At 48.3% G+C, this 22,763-nt stretch overlaps 1 pseudogene; it reads left to right on the forward strand.

Annotated features, from left to right (window-relative positions):
* Positions 1-11,314, forward strand: part of LOC115311775 — a 90,392-nt pseudogene extending 79,078 nt beyond the window's left edge.
* The last annotated feature ends 11,449 nt before the right edge of the window (positions 11,315-22,763 follow it).

Below are 22,763 nucleotides of genomic sequence, written 5' to 3' on the forward strand. Positions count from 1 at the left end.
TGGAAAAGAAGTACAACATAAACGTTGACACGTTTTTAAAAGAACTTGAGGTAAGCCAAAATGTTTTATGGAATTTAATACAATAGAAGCTTTCCAAATAAGTTTTTACATAAGAAAAAAATGTTAAAATTATAGTTGCTCGCCACACTCAAATAGCTTTATTTGTCGGGCTTAATCACACCGCCAATTCTGCTTATATCCATGAAACTGTGGTACTTGGTGGAATAAATATTAAAGCAGATGTACATGTAAATCCACGGCGTTGATCAACTCCCTGATATTTGAGCACACTATGACGTCTGAAATGCACAAGATGATTACAAATTTGGTAACTTCGACGCTGGAATAGATTTATTTAAAGAAACAAAACTTATATTGAGACATGAGTAAATGAGAACCGAACAGAATTGGGAATTGCCATTTCTTTAAATTACCCGAGACTGGGGCGAGAAAACTATGAAGCATCAAAACGTGGAAGAGAAATGCAAAGTGATAGGAAGACAACGCCTCGAATGCAGCTCACCTGCGCTCTCACTGTTATTTCAGTATTGGGATGTAATGTAAGTATATTGTACTTAAAGAACTACTTCAAGAGGTTTATAAAGTTTGTTCGCTACTTGAAATATATTATTTAAGTATTTATTTGTATTTAAAACGTAGAGCGAAACAGACGGGAAGGAAGAAAGAGACAAGCAATCGCGGAACTTAGAACTGAAGTTCAGCGATTGTTTGTTTCCTTTCTTCCGTTTCGTCTGTTTCGCTCTACGTTTTAAACAATCGTGCTTTACCAACACGCCCAAGTTTCTATCCTGAATTAATTTGTAATTTATTTAAACAATTTCTATGTACTTTGAGACGAAAGCAGAACACACGAGTTCAAACTAAAGTTTCCAAATTAGAATTTGTTAAACATTTATCATAAACTGACGCTTTGTAATCTCTGAAGAAATACTAGAAAATGTCTACTTCCTCCACAAACATGTGATGACAAATTGTCATGCACCTCATAAGGTCCTTTCACTGAGTGAATTAGTGACGGCTAGAAGACCAATACATACGAGGGCCTTATAAGTTGATTGTGTAAAATAGATCGTCTGCGAGAGTAAAACAACTTCTCTGTGGCAAATTTACTTTGTCTCGGGTTTCGTTCTATGGGTGTTGCAGAAGCTAGCCAATAATATTATGCAGAGGAGGGAGAGTACGCTGCAGCATAAGCGGAATTTCGGGGAGAGGGTGAGGGAAACTAGCCAACGCCTTATAGGCTAGGGATACTATAGCGTTTGCGAGTCGGAATACAAAGATGACGGATGGTTGGGGCCATGGCATGGGCGGCAGGCGTCTGTGGATGTCGACTATACCAACGACCCGTCGGCACGTTGGTTAGCCCAGCGGTTGCGTTGCGAATGTGGCGGTGGTGGGGCGCGGAGCGCCACTAACCGGCAGCTGCACATGCGTGGCTGTTCAATTAGGGAGCAGCCGTCGGAGCTGTTCGCACTGTTTCTTTCTGCCCCGTCTGTCTGGCATTTTTAAACCGTACGCTCGCAGTTGTTTGTTCGGCGGATCGGCAAGCCCAACAAATGTTGCACTACGGAATGCTTGAGGTAACTACAAAAACACCGTAGAAATCTATGTGTTTACGTTTCCTCAAGACGGTGACCTCCGGCATTCGTGGACAAGAGCCATCCCCCGGGAAAATCTTCTCTCTGAAGACAGCAAGGTAATAACTCCTCCTTGTATCGATTCGGCTTGCCTCTTCTACAGTTTCAGTCACTTTCCATGTCGCCTGAGCATATTCGAATGACTTTCATAGGTTGGAATCATGTCGGGCGTCATTAAAGGAACAGCTCAATATGCTCAAAACCCGTTAGTTGCATTTGGCTAACGTTCAACAGCTTATGTCGAGAACTCAAGATGCGATCGGTACTTTGACAGCCATTTCATACGGAGCAGGTGTAAATCCTCTCGCGGAGTGATTAGACGTTGAGTGGAGTGCCAGGTGGCCGTTTAAATGGCTCCCTGTTAAACATTTAATTCCATTACTACGACTGGGCAACCGCACATTTTCCCCAGTTCTGTATATGCTGTGAACACATGTGAACACATTTGGACACGCGTCTTTCTGCGCGAATATATTCTCGGGACATCTGTACTTTGTCAGAAAAGCGGGAACGAAATATAAAATACTAACAAATTTCTGTCACTAATGCGAAGGCAAATTTGTGTTCCAGGTGGGGGAGCGTCATGACGGAGAGTGACATCCTCCGAGAGGCGTCCTACGCGGATGATGCTACAGGGTCCCAGGTCACGATTCTATTGAAGCATCTCGGCCTACGCCCCTGAGGCGCTGCCAAGCAGGTTTCCCAAGTGCCCCGTCTACCTCTCTACAGATCACTTACACGTAAGAGAAGCCCCAGAGGCTCGAAGGATGCGCCTCCACTTATGAGCGGTAGAAGCCTAATGGCCTACCCCATTGAACCGTTTGCAGTGACGAAGGACAAGATAAGTATCCTGCCGACCCCAAGTATCCCAAGTATCCTGCCGGCCACATAAGAAGCAAGCAGTATGCGGTCTGGAGAGCTATTGAAAGGAATGGTTGGCTTATTTTGGGGCGCACTGTTGAAAACCCAGTACCACGGATCAAAAACTTCACCATTGAAAATGCCGACGCCAGCCATACTTTTCACGTGGTGAAAACGACAAGACTAGTATCAAACTTATGCATTCCATCAGATCTGGAGAGCAAGAGGGCGGTGATGGATCTCCTGAATGGCATTGAAAAATGAGATTGCGCCATAAGCAACAAAAATACTAACTAAAACAAAGGCGAGGACATTTTTGAGACCATTCACGAGCTGCTCAGATTGTTGTTTCCGCTGCCAGAGGAGCACAAAGTGTATGCTGTCCAGTTCGTCTGGGAGCAGCTGGAGCTACACTCACGGAAAGAAGACCGGAGTTGCTACTCGGTGGACTTCATAATCTTCTGTTGCATATTTTTTTCGCCTTATCTCCTCATTCTTAAAAATATGTCCACAGCAGGGAAACGTTTTCCTTCCACTCCCGATGACTATCAGGTCAGTCTGTTCTATCAACGAAATGAACCCCCATGCAGAGCAAGAAAAGGCAACAATCCTCAACTACATGAAAAAAAAAGATCTTTGAGCTTAGCGATAAGCAACTCTTGGTAAATCTGACAGTAGAGGAGGTTCATATCAAACTGTAATGATTGACCCTAAAATAGGCCGCGTGCAAATTCAAAAATGAGTCTATTGGGTTATTCGCGGCAGCTTATAGAGCGTGCACGCCGTGACCGCCTACTGTGTAATTGGCGGCTTACATAAAGCGCGTGACACAGCGATCGCCGGTGATCAGGAAAGGGATTAATCTTGTCAGACGCCTATCATTACATCTCGTCGCCCTTAGCTGTTGTCAATGACGTACCGCTGCACAGGTCTTCTTCCTCGGCTCGAACAGTGCAACTGTGGCGAACTTGGCTGCGATGCGACTTCTGGTGGAGCCTCAGCTGGTCGAGACTGCCCTGACGGAGACTGTTCTTGATAGCTTGGTTTAGTAGTAGCTGGCAGCTTGAAGAAGTTGCTCATCCCTGACTTCGTGTCATGGGATGTAGTCACCTATACCTTGCGCACGTGGTCTGCGCGACTATCGATGTGTCACACCATTTGAACTGCACTTTGTACATCCCATGTCCCACGCGTTGCGGGACTCCGGCACCTAACCACTTAACCTCCGCGCAGAAATTTCACACATCCGCACGCACAAACGTTCTTTTTGGTTCACCGAACGCACAGCTGGCATCCACGTGAGTTTTAGGTTGAAGGCTGTCTAGTGGAGAGCGTAGCTAGGGCCAGATCATCAGCTCCATCAGGTTCTTCGATGCAACAGCATGAGGTGTCAAATGTTCTTTAAACAAGAACTCGGACACTTCGCAAGCCACGGTTCCCTCCTCCTGTTTTACAAGTGTCATCTTGAGTTCATGAACCACGCGTTCGACCCTACCGTTACCTGCTGGATCTCAGGGAGAGGTACACTTACTATGAATGTCGTTAAGTTCTAAACATTCGTGTGGTTTTTGGCTTACAAAAGCCGTTCCATTATCTGATTCGAAGAGATCAGGTGCTGCGTACGACACGAACAGTCTGCGCAACTTTTCGGCAACGACAAAGGAGCTTATGGGCGGCCCTACTTCAACGTACGCCCAGTTGGAAAATCCATCTACGGCCACTAGAAAACACACTCCCCTTACTGGCTTGGCGAAGTCAATGTGAATTCGGCTCCAAGACCTATTGAGATTGATCCAAAAATGTGTAGGCACTGGGGTTCACTCACTCTATTCTGTTGGCATTTTTTACAGTGCGTTACAAACACTTCAATGTCCGCGTCAAATTTTGACCACCAGATATATGGTCGTGTGACCGCCTTCATGGCCGTTATTCTCGGGTGGTTTCCATGAAGTAGAAGCAACACCTCCTTCATCAATGACACGGACAGGATGACTCTAATTGCCTACAACAAACAACCTCTCGGAATCGAAAGTTCACCGCTTCTCACCTCGTGGATCCTTAACTCCGCTGGCACGTCTTGTGGCCAACCCTTTTGTGCCCACTTTATGACTTAGGACAGGTGAGGGTCTTCCAAGGTCTCTTTCGCCACCGTCGCTGCGGTCACCGGTGAAACTGGACTGCTTCTAGAAGTAGCACGTCTCCAGGCTCCTCGGTCTCTTCCGGGGTTACCTGCAGGGGCAGCCTGCTGAAAAAGTCTGCATTCCCATGGTCCCGTGTGGGTCGGTATTGCAGGACGTACATGTATGCTTACAAATTTAGCGTCCATCGTAGCATTCGCAGTGAGATCACAATATAACTTTATTTCTGGGGTTGGAAACTGCCCAGCAGCGGTTTGTGGTGCGTTACTAAAGAAAATGTGTCTTCCAAACAGCTACTGATGAAAATTTCGAACGCCAAACACTATAAAAAACGCGTCTCGATCAATTTGAGCCTAGTTTATTTCTGTTTTGTTTAGTGTCCATGAGGCGTAAGCAATAGGTAGCTCTCGACCCTGGTTATCTTGATGTGATAACAAGTCAACAAAGAATCTGAAGTCAACAACTACTTAATTTGATTATACGCCATATGATGCATTAGAGCCCAGTCCCATCTTGACCCGTTATCTTGCAACTTGTGGAAAACTACCGCCACCTCCGATCGTTCGTTTAAAAATCTAATAGAGAAATTTATTATACCTAGCAATGCTTGCCACTCTTTCGTGTTTGTAGGCGCGGACGCCTGGGGTATAGAATATACGTTTGCCTGGCTGTGGTAGATGCCGTGGCTGTTGATCGGATGACCCAAACTGTCGGAGTAAAACACGCAATTAGGGGTGTTTTCACGCAGTGCTGCCTTCGGAAGCCGCGTCAGGACTTCAGTGAGAAATTTGTCGTGTGTCTTCTGCCGTCTCGCTAGCGATCAAGAAGTCATGTAAATAGACTGCCACCGGCGAGACGCCAGCCAGCACCCTGTCCATGGTTCTCTGGAACAGTCCTAAAGCAACAGGACTATCCGAAGGGCAACCGCCAAAACGTGTAGAGCCCCTTTACTGCGTTGATCGTGGCTAGCTCAGCTGCCGCATCATCATGCAGTAGCTGTTCATAAGCTCGTGTGGAATCCAGTTTGGCAAACACGCGACCATTTACCCGCCCAGTGAAAAGTTCGGTTGAAGTCGGCAACGAATAAACGTTTTTCCTCACAGCTTGCTTGACTGTACTTCTATAATCCCCGAAAACCCGTTAGGTTCCGTTCTTCTTTCGCACCCCGACTATAGGAGTGGCCAACCCGGCCAACTCTGTGGGTTCAAGGAACCTTTGGTCTTGCAGCGTGCCCAGATCGGCACACGCGTAACCCTCGAAAGCAGAAGGTACGCTTCGCCATTTCAGAAACCTTTGATGTGCACTTTCCTTCAGGTCGATGCCACTTGGTGGTTTTGAAGCTCCTTGAAAAAACTCTCCGAAGACGTTTGGGAATCTGGGAACACTGATCTATTGGGTGTTGGCGCTTCCGTGCAGGCCCATCACTTGAATTTCCAGTGCCGCAAATCAATCTGGGCCCATCACTCTGCTTGCCTTGTTCGCGACTACCAGCAATGGTAAAATTAAAGTCGTCCCTTCTGCCCCGACCGGCAACATGGCTTTCCCTAATACCTTGATGCCTTATCTGGTCCTCGTGACTAGCTGCGTGTCCGGAGCTTCGAAAACTACTTTTTGATGCGCCTTCAAATTCTTGAATTTCTTTTCGCAAATGATCGAGTGTGCAGCAGCAGGGTCAGCTTTCATTGTCATGTTTTCGCCAAGTATTTGCACCGTCTTTATTATAGTCATGCATAGAGAACGCTTCAACGGTTGAACAGTGTTCTACTTGATGAATGGATTGTATGTTGCCCTTTGCCTTGCACAATCTTGCTATGTGTCCCCTTCTTGAGCAAGCGAAGCTAATCGCGTTCCAGAACTTCCACCAATCTGGGTCACGATAACCCCGGCAGCGATGACAGCAACACGTGTCATCTGCCTTTTTCAACCGGCTTCTGTTCTTCCTTGGCGAACCGAATCGAGTGGTCACGTTTATTTTACTTTCTTCTTCGCTCCTCTTTTTATTCCTTTAATTCCGTTGTTTTCCTGTGGTTTCTTTCGTCACTGCCAATTCATATGCAGCCTCAACGGTCAATATTTTTCTGTAAGTAGACGTTGGAGAACTACAACTTGAGCCATTCCAAGAAGCTATTTGTCGTGCAGCATAATGATATGTGAAAAATGGTTTTCGGCGAACCCATAATTTTTTGCCAATTTAGGAACTTCCGTAATGCAGCTCGCAAGTGTTTCTCTGTGATGTTGCTCTCGCTTGGAAAAGACGTACCTTGCGCACAGTTATGGCCTGCGTTTGACGTGGTCTGACGTGGTTCTTAGCGGCGTCGACGGTGGTCCGCTAATCCACATTCGCAGGCAGAAGCAGTTTGACGAGCATTGATATCAACGAACAGATCTCTTGGCCACAGGCACTCAGCAATGGGGTCCTCTTGTCGGCGTTGGTTATCAGTCTGTTTGCTGCACAACATAATTCCACGCGTTCCACATTTTCCCAAAAAGAACCATTTTCAAAATCAAACTCGCGGATTCAATCACGAATCGACAAAGTCCCACGGCCGCACCGCACTCCGCTGCTTCTTTTCCTTCGTCGCGAATGTAATGATTGACACTAAACCAGGCTGCGTGAGGAATTAAGAATGTGTTTATTGTGTTATTTGAGGTGGCTTGTAGAGTGCACGCCGTAAGCGCCTGCTATGTCATTGGCAACTTACATACCGCGCGTGCCAAAGCGATCGCTGGTTATCAAGAAAGGGTTTAACCTTGTTCGATGCATATCATCCCACAATTACTTTTCTGATCCTTAATGCGGAAGTATCACCGGTGCGGCGTTCAATTCTACAATCCGGCCAACAGCGCGCTGGTATTCATGGTTCAATACCCCACGTGCAAGTTTATGGAAGTAGCCCACATTGTTTACGTGCATATAGTGGACTCTAAATTTCTACGCACGTTCCTAAGACACGTGATAAGTCAGGTGGAGAAGATTGGCTACCGGGATATGTCTGTCGTCGGTGACAATGGCTTCATCAACAAAAAAGTAATGTCCTATTTTATGACCTCCCCTCCCCTAGGGAAACCTCAAGTTTGCTATCCACACCCCCCTTGACCCTGACGGGCGCTGTTCTTTGTCAGTCACTGTGCACACATCGTCAAGTGCATTTGAAACAATCGGCTCAAGCAAACGAATGACCGCCTTTGCTTTTACATTCTTGAGTTTGAGAAGCCGACAGGGGAGCTCATGCTGCAGGCTTCTTTTGAAACCATCGGGGAGGGTTGCAACTTGAATTGCGAACAGGTCCTGCGCTACGGCCACAGTGTTTAAAGGAATGCTTTTATTCCATCGAGCCTCGAACGATAGGATGTGAGACTTACTCTATAGATCTTCCATGAGTCCCTGCCTCATGCACTTAGTTTCGTGGGATTCCATTTGGACCTTCCACACAGTGAGCAAACAGCAACTTTCGTCGAAATTACACTCAAATGGTGGAAGATTGTAAATGTTAAAGGCTAAATAAAAACGAATCGCAAAAAGGGACGCATTTTAAGAACCAGTGTTCTACTAGGGAACAATCTGAAGGTGGAGTTCATGCACAAGTTCTCAGACGCTGGACGCCTGGAGAAGAAAGGGTCTTGATGACGGCAAGCTCACAAGTGACACCCATGGTGCTCTCCATCAAACAACTCGGGCACTCTTTGAGGTTACCACATTCTGGTTTGATAAACAAGAGCTGTCCTACGTCGTCCTAGAGAAGATGCAGACTGACAGATTAGAAGCAGGTTTTGCAAAATACAGAAAACTGGCTGGTGCCCAATATCAGGTCTCGACTTGGCAGGCATTTGAAGCGGAACACAAACTGCGCCTCCAAGTCACAATGCCGAAGATTGCTACAGCTTCCAAAAGAGGCAGTGACGAAACCAGCAATGTGAAGATCTTTACAAACGCACAGATTCTCCACGGCCCCGTCGCAACGTAGTAGTGTCTGAAGAAGCGCTCACGAAGGTAAAAGATGTCCTGCCTGACTTGGTCTACGTGGTAGGATTTGCGGTCCATCTCACGCTGAAGAAGCTGAAGTGCCACAAATGCAGAGCCGCGTTGAAAACAGAGAAAGCATTATCAGTTTTCGTCCCGGAAAATCACTATGATCTTGTGATGGCACTTGACAAAGGATTGTGTTGAAAATTAAGGTTTAACCGATCTTTCCTAGCGCGCGGGCATGGGAGCGGGAAGGAGAAAAGAGGAAGTTGAAGTAAATCGTTCACCAGAGCTGGGTCGTCCTGTTCCTTTCCCCTACGAGCGCCCTCAAGGCGCAACATTGCGCCTTGAGGGGGGGAGTGTGTTGCGCCCTGAAGGCGCAACACACTGCCCCCCCCCCCCCCCCCCCCAAATGAGCAAGCCGCTCATTTGATCACCAGGTCTCCAATGGGTAGAGCAGCTGCACGGGCCTTCATGTGCATGTACGCGAGGGTAACCTGAATGCGCAGGATCGCACGTGGCCATCTCTACCGTGAAAGACCTCGATGACGCGGACGGTTCTCCACAGGTGACGCGGGGTGTTGTCATCGTGCAGCAAAACTGCGTCCCCAACTTTCGGTGTACAGTTGTCAGCGGGTCGGGCGAGATGTGCTGAGCGAAGCTCTTGGAGATATTCTTGCTTCCAACGTTTCCAGAATTGGTCCATGAGGCGCTGCCGATATTTCCAGCGGCGGGAAAGGGTATCCTTAGATGACGCCTGGGGCGGTTCCACCTCGGGTAGAGTGGTCAGACTTCTCCCGATGAGCAAATGTGCTGGCGTCAAGGCTCCCGGCTCGCCAGGATCTACGTGGAGGTATATCAAGGGCCGCGAGCTTACTTTAGCCTCAACGTCAACCAAGATATTCGTCAGCTCCTCGAGCGATAGGCTCTGCCGTCCAAGAACCTTTCGGAGGCAGACCTTTACCGAACGCACCAGTCGCTCCTACCAGCCCCCCCCCCCCCCATGCCGCTCTCTCCACGATGAACTTCCACGTGATTCGCTGAGAGCTGCAGTAATCCTGCAACACTGGGTTGCGCATCATTTCCCACACAGCCCTCAAGTCTTTCGCAGCCCTTTTGAACGTAAGAGCATTATCACTGTAAATCGTGCTCGGTATTCCTCTACGAGCCACAAAGCGTCGAAGGGCCAGAAGCCGGGGTGTCGTGGCTACGGAAGAGACGAGCTCTAGGTGTACAGCTCGAGTGGTTGCGCAAGTGAAAAGGGCAATGTACGCCTTTACGTCGTCACCGTCGGTCTTGACGAACAAAGGTCCCGCAAAATCGACTCCTACGACTTGGAATGGGTGACCCTCGTGGACTCCGTCCAGCGATAGCGGTGCGACTGGTGCACTGGCTGGCTGCGCAGAAAAGCGTCGGCATACTCGACACTGGCTGATCACCGCCTTTACCGTTCTCCGGGCGCTGAGCAGCCAAAACCTCTCACATAACTCCATCATCGTCGCCTGAACGCCTCCATGCAAGGTGCGCTGATGGGCTGAGGCGGCTACTAGCTCACTCAGGTGATGATCTCTCGGTAGAATAATGGGATGCCTAGCACCCTCTGGAAGTAAGGCGTGCTGTAATCGACCCCGGATCCGCATAACGCAAGTCTCGTCAATGAAAGGTTGTAGATCCTTTATCTTTGATCTCGCCGAGATTTCTTCACTTCGGGAGAGGGCACGAACCTCAGCATCAAAGCATTCATGCTGAGCATGTTTGATCCACAAGTGCTCTGCGTCTCGAATTTCCGCTGCCGACAATGAGAGCTCCGTTGACTCTGTCGGTAGTCGACAATTTTGGACGAAGCGCAGGACCCAAGCCGTGACCCGCAGCATCCCCGTGTAGCTTCCAAAGTTCTCCAAAGTCAGAAGCGGGTTAGGTACACTTGCATCGTTGAGCAAGACATTCACTTTATGTCGTCTTTCTGCTTCGATCTCGCTTGGCAGACCATTGGCTGGAGACGCCGCAGGAGGCCAGTGTTCCAGGTCACGCCTAAGCCAATCTGGTCCGAACCACCATTCATCGTGAACACTGAGCTGCCTCACGGTCTTTCTTCTAGTCATCAAGTCAGCCGGATTCATGCTACCAGGACAGTGGTGCCAGCTGGAGGGATGACTCTTGGTTTGGATTTCCGTTACGCGGTTGCATACGAATGGTTTCCAATCTGTCGAAGATCCCCTGATCCAACCCAGCGTTATCATGGAGCCCGTCCAGTGCCATACTTCGATGCCAGTGTGAAATACGTTTGTTCGCAAGAATACATCAAGTCGAGCTCCCAATAGTGCTCCCATCAATTCGAGACGCGGCAGGGACAGCGTCTTGAGAGGAGCAACTCTGGCTTTCGCAATAATTAAAGTCACGATAACATCTCCTGTGCTGTTCACGACGCGCAAGTATGCACAGGCCCCGTATGCGCTAGGACTGGCGTCGGTGAATATATGTAGTTGCAAAGAATTCAGTTTCCCAAACATTCGCAGGAGACATCTCGGTGTTGTGACTAACCCCAGATCTCTCAATTCGGTGGACCACGCCGTCCATTCTTCACGTAGGTCATCTGGCAGCTCATCGTCCCATCCTACTCCTCGCTGCCACATTCGCTGGAACAGCATCTTCACCCGGATGACGTAGGGGGCAAGGAATCCAAGAGGATCTAAAATTTGAGCAGAAGCTTGCAGCACGGAGCGCTTCGTATTTCGGTTAGAGTTGAGTATACTGAGCAAGTGCACACCTGAGAAAGTAAAAGAATCAGCCGTTCTGTCCCAGACCAGACCTAGAACCTTAGTTATTGCGTGTGAGTGAATAGGCGTGTCTTTGCACGCTCTCTCATTACCGCCTTCTTGCTGATCAAAGGTTTGCTGGAGGTAAGGACAATTTGTGCTCCATTTGCGAAGCTCCATTCCAGCCTCTTGGAGGAGCCTTTTCGCACCGCTTGCGAGATTCGCGGCTTCTTCCGCGTTTGTCGCTCCTGTCAGCATGTCATCAACGTAGAACGAGCGAAGTAGAGTATCTGTGATGGGTTTCCTCTGGTCTCTCGCAGATTCCAGGTGATGGCGTAGGGTCGCTGCAAGTAGAAATGGACTCGCAGTAGTCCCAAAGGGTACCCTTGGCATTCGCCATTCCTCTATGACAGGCAGTGGCTCGTGCGGTCGAGGTGCGCTGGAAAACCACAGGAAGCGAAGGGCATCCCTGTCTGCTTTTGCGATGGCTATCTGCAGGAAGGCCTTCTGTATGTCGGCAGTGACCGCCACTTTTTGCATTCGGAACCGGAGCAGCACTGGCAGGAGTTTCGTGTTCATCTTCGAGCCCGTCTCAAGGTGGTCGTTCAGGGATCTAGTGTTTGGTCCGTGAGCTGAGGCGTCGAAGACGACTCGAAGCTTCGTTGTCGCTGAGTCCGCTCGAACCACTGCTCGATGAGGCATGTAGTAGACGGGTCCCCTGTTCTGGCTGTCCTCTTCCACTCTTTCTGCATGCCCATCCACCATATAGCGTCTAATTGCCTCGTCGTACTCTGTAACGGTGCCATCCCACTTCAGTCGTCTGATCAGGCTGTGTAGTCTTTTGTGGGCTACATCATAGTTGTTTTCCAGGACTGGTGAGGGGTCCTTCCAGGGGAGAGCGACTTGATAGCGCCCTCCTTTCATCGTGACGTTTTCGTTGAAGTGTTCGATTACGTTTTTATGGTCCTGCATTGTCGTCGTTGGCTCGTCCACGATGCCAAGGCTGTCTAGTTCCCAAAACTTTTGCAAAGCGATGGAATCATCTTCGTGACTAGCCCTAACGCTGAGAGCGCACACAACCGCATTCATAGAACATGATAGCACCTGCGCTGCGCTGGTAGGCCCTTGGAAGGTCCATCCTAGCACAGTTGAAATGGTCACCAGCTCGGTGGCCATTTCAGCACGTCGAATCTCTCCCGTGAGAAGTCGCCACATCTGGTCAGCCCCTATCAGAAGGCTTATACCAGCTTCTGATTTCACTGAGGGGAACATCAACTCGTCCGCGAGCTCGCCTGAGATGGTTGGTATGAACGAGTGGTCGACCGGTGTTTCTGCAAGCTCCTGACATATGAACGGGACAACCACGGCCTCCAATATATGGCTCGCCGTAGCGTACTGGCTTCGCAGATGGAGACGCACGACCTTTAAGTGTTGGCTGGGAATGTTTGTTTCTGTGCTTGCGAAAGTGTTAAATTTCAAGTCGAGGTGCCCTATAGTGTCCAGTTGAAACTTTGTGGCCACATCTCGGATGAATGTTTTCTGGCTTCCACCATCGACGATGCCGCGGGTGTATGCAGGTTTCTTGTCAGTCACAATCCAGCCTCTGAAAGTCTGCAGGAGAACGCCGTTGCCGCCAGGTGAAGATGTGGAACCTGCCGTTAAGACGTCGGTGGCCTCTCCGCTCTTGGCCGTAGCTCCCCGATGAGCTGAGTTTGACTGCCACTCTGGGTTGCACATACAGACGGCATGTCTCCCGCTGGACGTGGTACATCGAGCCTTGGTGCGACAATCTTTAGAGCGATGGCCTCTTTTCGTGCATCGGAAACATCGGCTGTCCTGTGCAAGGCGCCTTTTCTTCTCATCTAAGGAGCTCCCGGAAGAACATGTGCTGGCAGCATGATCCTCCTTTCTACAGAAGAAACAAGCGTCCTCTAGATGACTTGAGTTTTGCAGCACCATTGTTGAAGGAATTGAGATAGCCTGTCGAGGTCTGGAAGCCCATGGTGAAAGATTCGCCGATGGACGCTCGTCACGTGAGGATAATAATAATAATAATAATAATAATCGTTTATTTCACCATAAGATTTTTATGGTGGCGACCAGGGACAAAAAGCTGTAGAAAACAGCTTGACGAGGTCCCCAACCGCCTACAAGCAGCAGAGCAGCGTGATACTCACAGTATAAAATACATACAGAGCACAAGCTATAGAAAGAATAGCAGAAAAGACCTTCGTCATCACACACTTTGTTAAGGCTGATTCACAGGATTGTTAACTTTTGTCACTTTCTAGCTTTTGAAGAAAGAAAAAAGAAACGTGATACAATCGCGACATAACTAATAAAAAACAGGAGAAAAGGATTTATGCACACGATCGACATCAAACAGAAGGGTCCGAATATCCTTGACAGATAATTTCTCCCAATCGAAGTTTTTTTCGGGAAATAAATTTAATAATTTCGGAATAGTGTATCTGAGCATTTGTGTTCCGTAGTTCGTTCTGGGAGTGACCACCTCCCAACAGCTCGCAGAACGAGTGGGATAAGGATGAACATATTGGGAAAGGCGCCCAAGGCTCACTAGAAAGCTAGTATTTCTAATTTCTTCCACTTTTAGAGTAGTGGAAAGTCTGTAGTCATAGAGAGAATATATACTAATAATGTCAAACTTCTTGAATAGATCGGCTGTAGGATGATCAAAATCTACATTCGCGATTGCCCTAACAGCTTTTTTTCCACCCGTAGAAATTGTAGCAGCTTAGCCAGCTCTTCTCCCGTATTCCTCGATGTATCAACCATAGTCTCACAACGCGTCGCACTACTGGAAGTGGCTGCAGTCTGTTCGGGGAGAGTACGAGGAGCCAGTTGTGGCATATAGCTCTTGATGCGGTAGTATTCCACTACGATGTGTGATGGCAAGCTGTTCAGAAGTATATCAACCAGCATAGTTGCGTATGTATCCCTCTCGAAATACCCAGGGAACGCAAGCCACGGATGTTTGTTTGCACGTGATCGTAGACCTTCCGTAATCCCTGTACGTCACGCTCAGACTTCACAGCTGGTAGCCTACGCAGTCTTCCCAGATATTCGCGTTCGATTCGTTGTTTATCACCGAACCGCTCAGTCAGCATCTCTACCGCATCTTGGTAACATGCCGCAGTGGCTTGTAGTACAGAAATCATGCTGGCTGCTGGTCCAACGAGAAGTGAGCACAAGTACTGGAACTTCTCCGGCTCAGAAAGACTTGTGTTGCGGTGTACCGCGACGTCGAATTGCTCCCAAAATGGTTGCCATTCTGTAAGCTCACCTTGGAACTGCAGCAGTTGTAGTTTCGGGAGCTTGATTCCAGTCAAGTAGGAGCTGTTGCCTTTGTTTCCTCCGGAGCGTGGCGGTTGCGGTGTCGTCTGGGCTCGAACCTCACTGATAATCCTTGCGACCTCGTCCTCGAAGTCAGCCACGGTGTTGTAGTCCTCCTCCAAGTCGTTGTCGTCGATGAGGGGCTCTATCTCCTCATTGACCTTCCGAAGGTCTTCGTTGCTAGCAAGCAGTCTGTCACGCAAACTTTCAGGTCTCTTGGAGTTCATAGGGTCCGACTCTAGCGCAGCTCGTATCTCATTTACGAGCTTGGTGTTCCGGCTGCGTCGAACCGCTCGTTTCTTCTTTAGTCGATCCATATTCACCAATGCGGCGTCCAACTTTGTTCAACTCCCGGGTTTCGGCACCAAAATGTTGCGCCTTCAGGGCGCTCGTAGGGGAAAGGAACAGGACGACCCAGCTCTGGTGAACGATTTACTTCAACTTCCTCTTTTCTCCTTCCCGCTCCCATGCAAGCGCGCTAGGAAAGATCGGTTAAACCTTAATTTTCAACAGACGGCTTGTACAACCCACCCTGTTTGCGGTTGTTACGGTCGCAAACAGCTGCCTCAGTGTGACAGAACTCTCGAAACCGTCAGAGCTCTTGCGGATGCCGAACCAAAGGCACGTCGTCGCAGATATCACTGCGGTACTCCTTGCCAGTGACGACACATCTGACTTCGACACATGCGAGGACGGTCACACAACCGAGCTTATCCTTGAATACGTACTGTGTTACGACACTAACATCTACCAGAAACATTTCTGCCGAAATTAAGGGACACGAGTGTTTACGCGAACGGAAATCAAGGACAAGAAAGCCTGGAACTCTGACAGTCAAGTAATTAACTACCAACTCTTGCCCATCCCAATATAGATCTTACAGGCGAAATACTAATCGGCTAGAAGTTTTTATGAGTTCGACGCCTGTTGAAATTGATACACAACTCAACCTGTACCATAAAATAAGTGGTTTTACTGTGAACGTTTTTTGTGAGAACATAGTACAACGTAGTTCTTAGGGTGGATCAAATCATCAACAATGATTTCTCGACGTTTGTGAAGATGGACACCGGATTGTGCAGGTTTCGGGATATGTATTATATTTCAGTCAAAACGTTTGTGCTGTCTTTCAACTCTTATGTTCGGGCTGCATTATGAAATCAACTTGCCGTTGTGATGGGAATGGTTAAGGAAGGAACTCAGAATTCCGGAGCGGTGGTTGTAAGAAGAAAGATGTTATTTACAGAGTAAGAAATCAAAAATAAAAGTCAGATAGAGTAGGAAAACAAGTTACGAGAGTCATCAAAATATGTACAAAGTTCAGTCCGCCGACTTCGCTTACGGCTCACACGATGTTATTGCCGAGAAGACGCCTCGTTGTCGTAAAATTGGTTCGGGAGCCTGGCAGGCTGGGTCGAACCAGGCGTAGAGTTGCTGGCTGCAGCTTGGCTAACGGCGGCGGTCCACGGTGGGCAGGTTCAAAGTCCCCACGGGCCTGTTGGCGCCCGTCCGGAATCTTCCTAGACTGCCGGGACCGCTGGTGTTGAGCCGGGGGTCCGATGCCCAACCGCCTTTTTCGAGCGCCTCGAGCGTGTGTGACGTTCACTCTCCTCGTGTTGTCCTCCTCTTCTTTTTTCTTATTCTCATTCCCTGATACGGTCTTGCAGTCTTCTTCATCTTTGGTTATTCATGTGTTGACAGCGTTCATCTGCGTTGTCTTCCTCGTCGTTTGTTCAGCCCATATCATCACAGCCGTGCACGTGATGTTTAAGGAATGTTCTGCAGGGATACACAGGGTTTTATTCGCAGAATTAATAAGTGAGATATACAAAAACTTTAACTCAATTTTTAGTCCCGATGACAGTAGCTCTTCACAAGAAACTTTCTGAACTGCTTGTATGCAAAAAGAGCATTGATGTTTGAGGTTGAATTGCTGCCCAGATTGACATGAAAAAAGTTGCCACCGGACTATGTTTTGTACCAGGAGAAATGTTTAGACTCTTCGTGAAACGGATTGCTACCAGACAGAATAAATTGATGTGATGCGACTTGCGTATAGCTAGCAAAAATAATACATCTGAAACATTAAAATATCTACAGCCCAGTTTTAATGACTACATTGCTGGCTAATCAGAAATCTTCATACTCTGTTGCAGTTGTAGGAAGGACTCTAAAGATATACCCTGCCGATTTTGCAGTGTACGCTCAAAAACTTTTATTGGAAGATATATGACAACCTTGAAATGGTTGTCATATGTCTTTCTCCAAACCTTGACTTCGAAGATATATGACAAGATTTCAGGTAATTTTAGCTGCAAGAAAGGGCAACGTCTCCTATAGAATAAATTGAAAACCCGTATAAACTCCTTCGACAAATAACAACTCTGCACCAAAAGGAACACCATAGCACTACTTATGTTTTTCAATACTCCGTTCAGTCTTTTGCTCAAAAGCATTCGTTTTACATGTGTTTACTACATCAACAGTGTGGTAATGTGATGTGCAATGCCGTTTTTAACAAATCTTTTTATCATATAATGTTTGCCGAGTATTCTTGATAAATAATCTAGCTTCTGAGGATAAATACATCATTCACAATTACGTGCCTCAAAGTAAACTCGTTCCAGATCGAGAGTTTGATATAAATGTACCTTGTTGTTCAATTTCGAATAAAATATTTCATGCAAAAAAATTTGACGAGTTTTAGAACATCAACTTCTTAACACAAATGTTGCCCACAGTTGGCAGTTAAAGAAACTAACAGGCTTGCATAATTAATAACTCGTTGCTATGATGTTAAACCACCGCGCGTTGCATTCTCTTCCGTGCTCCCGATGAACCATTTCAGCAATTCAGAAAGAGAGCTGAGGCCTACCTACTCTAGGAAGTGTTGTACAAACTGCCCCGTTCCCCCGTCTCTCTCCCTCCGCTGCGTTCTTGTACGTGGTTCAATCTATTTTCGTTGCACATTAAGCAACTTTTTCCAGGTAATAATTTCAATATGTGAAGATTTTGAAAAATCTGCACTAAACGACTTAATTTTCGCGAGGACCCAATTTTCGCAAATTCCGCAAATCGCCTACGATTAGTGAAAAGTAGGTCCCATGAACAATTATGGTAAAATGTAAACATATTGGAATTTATATTGACATGCCACCGCGTGTAGAAAATTAGAACCCGCGAATTGTTCCAAAACTTCAGCTTTGACCTGATTGCGAAGTATTGAGCCTCCGAAAAATAAGTCGTTGATGGTACTTTAAAAAAGCAGCAAGGGGCGCCTTTACGGCATATTTCAATTAATATTTTATATGTAATTTATTTATTTATAGTGTAAATAAATACAAAAAGTTAACCCAAACAAAACTTTTCACACATAAAATTGTGTATCCCGAATAGGTGGACACTCGTATTTCCACTCACCGCCGGTGTGTTCATGCTTGTACTAAGTCAGCTAAGTAATATTATTAGGTGATTTATAATAACGTACCCAAAAGATTTGCGTGCACAAAATTTAGTGTCGGCGCCACGGCCCCTGCGCCGATCTGAGACCACGCTTCCGATTGACGCATGGCGAAAACGCTATTTTTTTTTTTACGTGAAGATTTTGTGTACGCTAGTTTAAAACTTGGGAAGAAGATGTCCATTAGTTTTGAAAAACAATGTACGCTGCAGATAAGTTATTCTGAATAAAATTAGTTGTTTGTTACGTTACGTGTGTTTTATAAGAAAATTGTCTCGAATATTACACTTTGAATGACTGCTTTGGAAAATTTTCTGACCGTGTCTTTTGAGATATTCCCACGCGCGTCGACGAGCGAGCCCGTCCGTCGCCGAGTGATTACCGCGCTTGCCTTTCGTGTGGAAGCCCAGGCTTCGATTCCTGGGAGTTTCCTTTTTTTTATTTATTATTTGAGTTTAACGTTCTGGTAACTTCGAGAACCCTGTTGCTTGATCTACGTCCTAATGTTCTACGCGCCGAACTTTCTACGCCGATTGTTCCAGAAGCCAACGCGTCTACATAAGGGGCTTTGCGTGGCGAGACGCAGTCAGCCACGCTGCCCCGTTCGATCCTGCTGTCTCGCCGCCATCGACACCTGTGACGTTATCCTTTGTCTATTTTGTTTTGGACGCAACTTAGCCCCATTAAACATATAGTTTGCTTCAGTTTTCATTGCCTCATCAATGGCCATTCGTGATATTTTGGTGAAGGTGCGGGGTGTCCCATTCTATGCACGTGAAGCGTACCCCTCCATAGACATCCCGGCCAAGTGAGGTGCTCAGCCCCGGAAGGCTACCCTTCGCAGAAGACGCTGACGACCGAGCAAGCCGCCATACCGAAAGCCAACTCCCGGAATTCGCACCCTTGCCGCAGAAGCCAAAGAAAATCCCGACAATGACAACCCTTCCCGTCGTCGTCCCGCCCGTCACTCCGCGGACACCTACTCCCTTCCTCGGCGAGATCTACGATGATATCGAAGACTGGATCAACCAGTATGAACGCGTTGCTAGGCACAACGGGTGGAGTAACGATCAGCGCCTGCAAAACCTCTATTTCTCACTTGAAGGAACCGCAAGGCGCTGGTTCCAAAACCACGAAGCTTCGTTGACCTCTTGGGACATTTGCAAGAACGAGCTGCCGCGTACATTCGCCAGTCAACACAGAAGAGAAAGGGCCGAAGACCTGCTGCACTCAAGGGCCCAGGGCCCCAATGAGAGTGTCACCAGCTTTTTGGAAGACATCCTTCGCCTGAGCTCCCGCGCCGACCCTGAGGCCACTAAAGAAAAGAAGCTGCGTATTCCGATAAGTGGCGTGAAGGACGACATCTTTGGTGAAGTCGCACGCAACCCACCGATGACCGTCCAAGTATTTCTCACGGAGGCGACACATATAGAACGTGCCCTGCTAGCACGCGCCAGACAATACCAGCGACTTCCAGGCGTCACCGCCCTTTCGTTTTCCAGCTGAAACACCGCGGACATCCGTGAGATCATTTGGGACGTCGTGCGGGAATACATCAAGAAGCTTCTACTTTACGCCGCAAGCCCAGCTTTGCCCCCAACCACCGACATTGCCAGGGAAGTTCAGCAAGCGCTACAGCCAGAGGTTCTCGTCGGCGCTGTTTCGAAACTACTGATGCTAAGCTGCGCCGGAGTGGCCCGGCGACCACCGCCAACTGCTCAAAATTACCTAGTGACCCCACGACAGGACTCACCAACGCAGGCGTACCGCCCACGCCGCGACGAACGACAACAGTGCCATCGCCGAGAACAACCGGTCCCAAGGAAAACCGACGTGTGGAGGACAGCGGATAGTCGACCCATCTGCTGTCACTATTGTGTGGCCGATTGAATTTACCGTCGATGCCCCTACCCACAACTGGGGCTGCGTGGGTTCCACCCGAAGGACCAGCACCCAAGGTATGGCGAGTGCCCTCGAGACACTGAGGAGTACCTTCGACGTTCGCCATCCTCAGCTCAGACTCTCCACCATGAATCCCTGTCACCATCGCCCACACGTTTAGCGTCACCAGCGCCACAAACCCGCCAAGAGACCCAGCCTCCACTACGTTGCCGCGTAAACTAAGCTCGGGACAGCATCTACGTGGCGTTGCCAAAGACGACTGAAGTAAAGAGCCTCCAAGAACGCCGGAGCGCTTTCACTCTCCCGACGTCACATATTGCAACGACGCCCCGGCAACGGCGCCTAACCTAAATATTGTTATTGACGTCCGAGCTACTGTGTCGTAGGTCAGAGTGGGCTCCTCGGGTGCTGCTACGCTGGCAAGAGCCTTCGGTGGGAATGCCCACTGGACTTCCTTGTGGGCAATTCGACAATCGACAGCGCAGCCGGCAGGTTGTCAGTAGGCAGGAGGTTTCATAGTTCTTCCGGTACGACGTAGCGAATGATCTCGTGGAGATCCCGGCTGTTGCAGCTGGGAGGCGAGAGGGCAGTGACGCCGGGGAAGTCGCTGGTGGTGGGAGGCCCGTGATTGCAGGGCACGCTCGATGTTTGTGGCTTCCGTTACGAATCCTTTGGCTGTAATAGGCGGGGCTCGCACAAGGCATCAGGATTCTCAGCTTCTTTGCTTGGGAGTTTTGGGAATCGGCGCTGTTGCTGAGTCCCATGACAGCTTCCACAGAGCTAACGACGCTCTCGTTAGGGCCTTCGATGCTTGATTGAAGAAGCTCTTCGGCGCGTTCTCTTCTCTGTTGGTTGGGGAAGGCACCTCGGAGCTCAGCCTTCAGTTCTTCCCAGGAGGTCATTAATGCTTCGTGGTTTTCAAACCAAATCCGTGATGTTGCCTCCAAATTGAATTAAACGTTCAGAAGGCACTGCTCTGGTGTCCATCCGTTATGCGTGTCATCCGCTCGTAGCGTTTCAACCAATCATCAATTGCCTCATGGATCTCCCCGTGGAAGGGCGTCGAAGTCCGGGTGATACGGGCAGGTATACGATGACGGCTGCGGCCGGGGCCTGCAACGCCTGGTTGTCCTTCGTCGACCTCGTTGACTGCTTGGTCTTGAGTGGCAAGAGTCCAAGTTATAGGGGTAACCTTTGGTTGCGGCGACATAATCGGGTCTTGGTAGTGCCTTCTCTGTGTTGGTGTCGGACTTGCACTGCGGCCCCTCGGAGGGGTACGCTGCAGGGACATGCGTTCCACCGCGTCGCCACCGAAATGTCACGAATGGCGAGGTGACAAAACAAAGAATAACTGAGGAGACTTAAAAATGGCACAAACTTGGTTGGACCTAAAACAAAAGCACACAGCCGATATCAACCCAGTGTTGCATGTGTCGAAGTTGGCGTAACAGCACAATCGAACACTGGGTCGAGACTGACTGCGGCTTCCCACGAGGAGCCCCTTTTGTATACACGCGCGGGCTTCTGGAAAAATAGGCGTCGAAGGTTAGGCGCGTAGAACATTCTGCCGTCGAATCACAAACTCGGCTCTCGAATTTACTAGAACATCACATTCCAGAGTCACCAAACATGTGTACCCTGTACCCACGGCCAGGAATCGAACGTTGTTTTTTTTTGTTTTTTGTTTTGCATGGAAGGCAAGCGCGATAATTTTTAGGCCACGAGCCTGCTGTCTGCTTCGCCGGCTGTGAGCGCGATAATATCGAGTTTCAAAGTTTTATTTACAAGTTACGTGTCCGTCAAAGATGTTCCTCGCCCTCTCAGACGCACCTTTTCTCACAAAAACAAGGAAGTATATTGCAAAAGAAAGGCGTATTCGTTGTATCATCATATTTTGATACTTCATATAATTAAAAAAAAAAAAGAAATCATCTGCTTTTTTTATTGCATCTCCATTACATTGAAAAATATAAAAACAGAAAGGATGCGTGGCTTTCCGAGAAGTTGAGATGGAAATTACAATTAAAATAGACGTTAGTGTTTAATTGGAACCGGTCTTTTTCAAAAGGAGTGGCCATTACCCTGGCAGAACGCCGGCACTGGGCCAGCGTAGGGGGAATATTGCTCATAATAGTGGCCCAGTTTCCTGATTTTCACCACCGCCTAGTGTTGGGCCAATATCGCTTACCGATCGTTCAAAAACTGGGCCAACATCGGCGATATCATTTGAGTTTTGGGCAGAGATGGGCGAATATCGGTAAACATGGCCGCGGCCGCTGCGTTGTCAGTGGACTTGGCCCAAGCCAAGGTTACTATAGAATTAGCCGATCAGTTGGGAAACTGCCATAGAGCCTGCTCTGATAAAGTGGCACCGATCCGTACTCGAGATCCAAGCTAATAGCGATCGCAACTCCCCAATTTCTCCGGCGCCGGCCACTCGAGGAAGTGAACGTGACTTCTATTTTGGTTTTAATCGGCAATTTTGATTCCGAAACAAATACGGTGGAAGGGGCTTCAATGTAGAGTGCCTTCATACACACGCGCGCTTTTGCTTGAGTGGTGACATCTCAACCATTTTTCCGCCCCATCGTTTTATTTTATGCATTTTGAAGCGCGCGCAATCGAGTGTCACTCAGCTCGAGAGCGTAGCTTTGGCTAATGCATAGACGC

The sequence above is a fragment of the Ixodes scapularis genome, unplaced genomic scaffold (genome assembly GCF_016920785.2).
Source record: "Ixodes scapularis isolate PalLabHiFi unplaced genomic scaffold, ASM1692078v2 PGA_scaffold7__128_contigs__length_106722199, whole genome shotgun sequence".
In the NCBI taxonomy this organism is placed as follows: Eukaryota; Metazoa; Arthropoda; class Arachnida; order Ixodida; family Ixodidae; genus Ixodes; species Ixodes scapularis.